The following is a 7,880-nucleotide window of genomic DNA, read 5'->3' on the forward strand; positions in this document are numbered from 1 at the left end:
CAAACTCTGAATTGTTTTTTTCTGTTATTGCGTGTACCTAAGTATTGTTTGGAGTCGGCTCAATATTTTTTTAAAAGATTTTTCCTATATTATAAATTGCATTTTATGGTTTCTCATCATCATATAATTCGTATATTGAAGCACGATCTAGTACTAAATTCTCAGTGCGGGCCATTTAGCGACGCCCCGCTCAGCTGCCGCGTTTTATAGTTATACCGTGTATTATGCACACAGAATGAAAGAATGAAGTAGTTCAAGAAAAATGAATTTCTAGTAAAATGATAAGGTATACATATATTATTTCTTATGGATTTTGTTTAGCTCAGCTCTGTTCTTTAAAAAAAAGGGTTCGCAAAAAGCCAACATCACGTGGTGTTCCCAGGCGGTCACCCATCCAAGTACTGACCACGCCCGACGTTGCTTAACTTCGGTGATCGGACGAGAACCGGTGTTTTCAACGTGGTATGGACGTTGGCAATAGAATCTATGAATTTGAGAATTGGTATTGTACAATCTTTTCCTATGTAGCAGTTACATCAATAAATTATGATTTAGAAAAATTGGGGTAATTAGAATAATTAGAACACAGCTGGGATGGCACATCTAGTTGTGCATATCAGTTATTCCACGCAGAAAACGTGATATTTTCGACTTTTATGCCGACTACCAAATACCTACATGATAAGTCGTATTCTAGAAGTTTTATTTTACGTACGAGTACTTATCATACAAAGATTCCTGTGCACTGTACTCTTAAATTATTTATAAAGTTAACATTTGAGACACCAACGTTCCCGGAATTTTAAACATTCCAGGGTTAAAACCGGGAGATGCTCGAGTTTTCCGGGATGTGATTCCAAGGGTAGACTTGTAAAATACTAGTAAATGTTTACAGATTATATTTACAACGTTGTTCTGTAGGGCTAATAAAGGTGTGTTGTAGTTTTATTTAGGTACCTACTTGTTTTTTTATTAACTTCCAACAATCCATACTTCCATGTTAATAAGTAATAATATTAATTGTAACTATTCGTTTCAACTGTTCGCCTTCATGGCAAAACGTTGAAACAATTTTGATGATTTTTGTATGATAATACTTAACTATTAATTCGAAGCGGAGCATAGGATATTTTTGTTTCATGTGGATGGAGCCGCGGGCGAAAACTTTTTCTTCGTGGTAATACATTTATTATAAAAAGTCATCATTAATCAGGTCTTCTTCAATCTGCTGAAAGATATTTCTTTAGAAATAAGCAGAACCTATGTATGTTATTATGTTCTTTGTGTTTATCATTCTACATAAATGTACGTACGTGTACATAAATTACTAAATAATAAATATGAGAGAGAGAGAGAGAGTCAGTCGCCAGTCAGGTTGGTTAGCAAGTTTTATTCATGGATGTCATATGCTTCTTTTCTGCTTTGCCGTGACTCATATTTGTTCTTCTTGTATGATTCTAAAATATTATCTTTTTTTCAGTCTTCTTCTATGAGATATCTGATGGACCACTTTTAACTTTTACTTTTTTTATAAAAGTGATGTTTCCTAATAAATTTTATTTTTGAACTTGTCTTGAGTGTCTGTGAATCACACCATCATAATGTAAATTTCGTAGTCTTATTCAAAATGACACATCCCTAATAAGTTACTTACATCCCTAATTTGTTACACCAATTTGCTTTGTCATCGCACAAATCATACATAACTATTATAAGACTTAATAATAATAAAGTTTCCCTACTTTTCTAATTTCCATGAAACCGTTCATTACATTTTTTTCCTCAAATTGTTTTCCGTGACGCACGCAATGTGCTATGCCAATAATAGTACTCCACGATTTTAGTTTTGCTGTTCTCACGTTAACACAATAAATTGTTGGAAAATACCAAGTTGGATCTGATAAACGTATCAACGTCATTACGCCACATTCTCAAACATCACGAATATAGGAATTACTTTATTACTAGTGGTAAGCGGTCAAGTTTGGAAGTAATATAACGAAAGGCCGGGGCGAAGCAATTTTTGTGTAACTTTATTTGCTAGAGTAATAACTTTGGGTGAGTTTTGGGGAAGGTAAAACTTCCGTGGAACTATTCCGCAAAAATGAAACTAAATCATATTAATGTTGTTGGGTTTTCCGACGCTGTGTGTTCCTTTAATTTGAATATTGGATTCATTCGTTGAAAACTAGGAACTTTTTAAAGCAGATGCAGCTTAATTTAAAAGCTTGACGGTGAAAACTGTTTTGAAGTAATCATGTTGGATTCACAAAATGAAATATCTCTAATTTTATTTCTAACCATTTTATACTGGCGTTCGTTTTTATTACTTACGTTTTCACTTGATGGAAAATTGCTTTTTAATACAGATGAAAATTAAAACCTTCTTCAAAGTATTCAATAACTTACAATGAAACTGATATTATGATTAAATCTAAATTTCTTACTCTGAGCACAAATAACATTCCGCATATAATCCACCTGCCAATTCTAACTTTGTTACAAGTTCTTGAAAAATCAGATACTTAGTATCATTTTTTATAATACAATAGAAGGAAATTTGCAGAATTTTAGTGTATAATCTACTATTTAATTCTGTTCCACAAATTATACTGCCTTGATTATCCCAAAAGTCCATTGTTTTATAAATAATTTAAATATAAATTGGTGTTGGGAGACAACACCTCTATAAAAAGCGGTCAGTCCGTAATGAAAATCGACGTGTACACAGATTAGAGTTCCGATCAGTAAATGTTTCCGTGTGGTGTAAGTCATAAATATGAAGAGGTTTGCTTAAATTCATCATTCCCTTTCATTCATTTGTCACAATCGTTGGTTAGATATCTATCTAACCAGAGAGCAATAAAGCGTATTGCACATAAGATTAATTTATCCTAAATAATTTTTTATTTTGATACATAAATATTACTTTTAAGTTACATATAACAAAAAGTATATTTGATAAGTAATTTTAATGTAGAATTTTGTGATACAACCAGAAAAATACCATTTAAAGGTAAGAAAGTTACTAAATTGACTGGTCTTTCGTGACTTAAGTCGCGTGTACTGTAACAGACAGTTGGACAGTTTTAATAGGAAGTTATTTCTTGCACGGCTGACACGTCCTAGTTTTACATTAGGATATATAATGAGATAAAACGCCGTCATTACTGGAAATTGATTTAGAAGAGGGTTGAAATTCTATTTTAATTATGGGCATGGGCGAGGACAAAAATTTTGGCTGTTTGAAGATATTGCCGTGACAAATTATAATAAAAGTCACCTATTAGGCTACCTTTTTTTCTGTTAATTCGATAGGATTTCGAAAATGGCGTCTAACAGAAATTGCATTGGTTCATAAGGAAATGACAATTAAGAAAGTTATTAAAGGTAGGGTTAACTAAAACTATTTGCTGTAAACTAGGAAAGGTATAAATAGAACATCACGTATTAAACGCTGTATTCATAAAATTAGATGACCTCGTCAGATCACCAAGTAGGCGTTTTACATTAAACCTCAGAAATAATAATAAACTTTTATTAAGTACTACTCTGAAAATGTAAATGAACACTATCCTGAACATCCCTAGAGCATGAAGGCGTAAAATGCTTTTATCTCTCAGTATTAGAGCGGACTAAAAAATCTCATAAGGCCGCAATCAGACGGCTGGTAACAATTTATTTCCCAAGAGTCGGCCGGTACATATGTGCAGACTCTCATTCTAGACACGCCCTATTTGTTGGTCTGATGAGACTAGTTAAATCCGTGTTACAACGAGAATTTTGAACGAATTTTTCTAGGATATTACTCCGCGTAAGTGTAGAATAACGCCTTTTTAGGGTAGGTTTTGAGTAACTTCACTTGCCACAATTGAACGTTTTGGCTTCATTCACATTCATGAAAGCTTGTTTGTTTAGTGTATTCTTGTCCTGACCTTTCACAAAAAAATCTCCATTACACGATTTAGAAGAGGAGAAATTATGCTATTTATAATAATTTCAGAATAAAGCTTGATTTAAAATTTTTGAGAACCATTTACCATTACTTCATGATCAGTACCACCATTACCATATTCATGATCAGTAGGTACTCAAAAAAGAGTAAATTAAATATGAGATGTAAAGAAGGAAGCAACAACACGTACTTATATGCCGCAACTTAAACACGTAAGTAAAATCGCAGCGAAAGAAAGTCAATTCCTAAAACAGAAGGAATTAAATTTATTATTCCGTTTCCACGGAAACGCGAAGTCTGTACCTGTGCGTCTTAAAGTTGCAGCAAGACACTTTAATTTCCCAGGGGTAGTACAGAGTGGAACTCATAATTCATGCCGAGTTAACATTTTGTCAGTTCGCATTTGTTAGTTAAAGTGAACGCATGCTTTTGAACTTTAATTTCTCGTTATGCGAACGCACTTGCGTTGCGACATGGCGTGACGTGACCAAATATATGAACGAAAATATAAATATGAAAATATACTACAATGTACAGATATTATGACATGCTTGAAAACGTAGCGAAATCGTGCACCATAGAAATCTACATTCTTTGACTCTTTTTATTCTTCAGACTTTGTCTACTAATTACTCTTTTTTAAACCCCTCCAATTCACCTGACATAAAATTTGCCGTGGCTCCGTGGTCGTATCGTTAGTGTGTTTAGATTAGACTGTAAGGTATAATTTACTAATTAAATGTTACCCACTAACTAAGAGAAGTTGAAATTTTGATCAACTTGTCTTCAGCTGGTTTCGTAAGAGCGCATTAATTTTTAATTCGCCGTCGTAAAGAGACTCAACTAAGTTGCTAACATAATTTAGGGGAACGTGAATGTTTTAAATTTGATTATTCCCTTGGATATACTTTTATAGATTGCGTGTTCTCAGAAAGGTATCATTTGTCCTAGAAATATATTCTATAACATTTATTACATTTTGTTATTAATTATTTTTCTAACTAATTTGTTATTTTTCTAGTAATTCAGTATAATATCAATTTGACTAGCTATTCTATCTGTGTTAGACTCAGTGTTCTAGGAATAGTTAACCAAATTTAAATAATGGATACAACTCACTTAGGTACTGGTATGAAACATGATTTTTTTTCTTAACTTTACTAACTTAAAAATTTTTACTTACGGAATTGTTCCTATTAAATATTTGTGTTTTTTGTCCTCTAGATTTCTCTTTATCTTCAAGAAGATTTAATATGTTCTTATTCTGCTAAAATATCGGGTAATAAATATGTAATTGTTTAATAAATTTTATTCGATTTTAGCAACGGCAATTCGCAAGTCATGATATTTCAATGGAGATCCAATCCCCATCATTCTGTTACGGCATATAACTAATGGATTAACCATTTGTCTGATTAGCAACATCAATAAATAACAATCTGAGGGGTCAAAATGATTCATTAAACTTTAGCCGCAGTGGCCAAATACTGGCTCCCTCTATACACTAATTAGCTAAAGCTAATATTTGCAATTAACCTGAATTTGGCAAATATTGATTACGAAGCGTCGCATAAATACTAGGATATAGGTATTCACCTGTCCAGAGAGAAGATTTTTGTGTAAAAATCTGGTTTCCATCCTCCAAAAGTTCAAGGATCCTTGGAAAAGAACACAGCACAGCCCTCAAGGCCTCAACTGTTACAACACCATGAGGTTGAGGATTATGTTATATGATATATAGGTTAATTGACCAATAAGCGAAGAATTAATTTAAAAACTAATGGAACAAAGCAGCAAAGAAAATATAATTATGTCAAGGTGAGTGTTATTGTAGCTGACAATCAAAAATAAGTCAAAAGATGCTGTGATGAGAGTAATAGAATAATGTATGAGTGATGCACATTGAAAAACTATTAACTCGAATCTCGGATAGACTTGTAACATCTTCGTCTTCATCGTTACTTACCATCAGGTGAGATGGAAGACAAATGCCCTTATCTTATATTGAAAAGAATGCATGACATTTTGATTAGTCTATCCATATCCAGATAAAACAGTCTCTTATACTCCTAAAGAATATTTTATGCGAATAATAGATCAACGATTAAATTGACTGTGGGTAGACTAAACAAACACTGATTAAACATTATATTATTAACTATCTGTGACTTAGTAGAATAAGTCCGCTTTTTTTCCTTTTAGGGTCTACCCTAAAAGGAAAAAAAGCGGACCCCGATGTACTTAAGGCCCTAGGGGGATATTACCCTATTAAATGCATCTATTCTAATTTGACATAAAGAAAAGTTATTTAAGTAGGTAAAGCTTTAAAAAAATCTTTGAAGGGAAAATTAAAGTAAGGTCCTATTTTTTTTTAAATACAATTAATTCTACCTTGTTCTATGCTTCTTATAATTACAGCGACTCCATTATCTTACAATTGGCAGACTCAAATGTTGACCGACGCTGTTTGCTCAGACGAGGCACGATTATTAATTAGTCCGATTGGCAATTTCATCCTTTGTCTAATGGTAGAAATGCTTGTGCATTTCTTTACTAAACTGGCTTTAAAACATGGTATTAATATCTTTAGTATAGGTTTATTTTTATTGATTTTCCTTTAATTTTATGCCAGAATTTCTGTAGAATACGAAGACATTTCCTTTTTCATAATAAGAATCATTTTGTACAGTTTAAAAAAAATATTTATTTTTATAATTTACTACAATATAAAAACCCTCCATATTGGTATTGCGTGAACGTGTATTATTCTTAAACCTTTCGAAAAGTGAGTAGGTAATTAGATTTATCACTTTACACAGTCCTTGGTTATCATGTCATCTATAAATCATCTACCAATATTTAAGATTCAGGGGTCCTTTTAAATATCAATTAATTTGGGAGTTTGTAAAGAGAACGCTCGGCAATTAATTAGGGTTTCGCAGTGTCACTTAAAGAAGCTGTTCAGTTGTTCCAAAAGTCATAAAGGTAATAGTATTTTCTTGTTTAAAATTTACCAATAGGGAGCTATTTTCTAGGTATCTGCTACGAGAATTGAAAAAAATGGGTGCTTATTGGTTATAAAAATGACCCTGTAGAATATTTTATCATTGTATTTATTTTATATTGTATTGTAATATTTATATATTGAAAATCAGTCGAATCGTTACCGACGTGACAATTTAACAGTTGAATAATGTTGTGCATGACTTCAGTAACGTGACACGCCAACCGGCGTATCACAGCTCGTATACTAAATCTAGGTATAAAAGATTGCATGGATTGGAGCATAAATACAACCTCCGACTCAACATCATCAAAGCCGCGGTCGCGAGACATAACACTCGAAAAGGCGATTGAGGCCAAAACTATCGCTCCTGCAAACAAAAAAGTGTAAATAGGAATGTTAGAAAGCACAAAACTGAAGTGAATGGCATGCATTGGAGGAAGCCTACGTCCTGCAGCGGATCAATAAATCTGTAATACAAGAGAAGAAAAACAGAAATAATAAATGGTTTTAAAAATTAACATTATTGAGAAATAAATTTAACAGATTAATTTGCACTATTCACGTCAATCATCTCCAAATTATACTCAAGGGCCGAGGGTCCATTCAGTCATCAGCTTTGTCGGTCCTGTCTAAACACAGACTGATTAATTAATTAGGGGTGTCGCTCAGAAGTTTACGGGCCCCAGTTTGTAAGAAGGTAAATGTCAATGAGCTGTTGATGACATTAGTTTTAGTGCTGTTAGAATGTTTAATCTCAGGAATTTAGATTATGATAGATATACATTCATATATTTAGCATCTTTATCGCCTAAGGAGTAGACAGAGCCAACATCTGGATGTTCTCGTTCAGCTGTTGATAATGATAAGGTTAAATTAATTATAGTCACATTCATCTAGTGTAAATTTTACCATGATTAT

General features: G+C 32.8%; 1 non-coding gene across 1 annotated transcript; it reads right to left on the reverse strand.

The window, feature by feature from the left end:
* Positions 1–357: 357 nt before the first annotated feature.
* Positions 358–476, reverse strand: LOC132902046 (5S ribosomal RNA). The gene has a single exon (XR_009656983.1). It is a non-coding gene; the product is annotated as a 5S ribosomal RNA (ribosomal RNA).
* Between the last annotated feature and the right edge of the window lie 7,404 nt (positions 477–7,880).

The sequence above is a fragment of the Amyelois transitella genome, chromosome 8 (genome assembly GCF_032362555.1).
Source record: "Amyelois transitella isolate CPQ chromosome 8, ilAmyTran1.1, whole genome shotgun sequence".
In the NCBI taxonomy this organism is placed as follows: Eukaryota; Metazoa; Arthropoda; class Insecta; order Lepidoptera; family Pyralidae; genus Amyelois; species Amyelois transitella.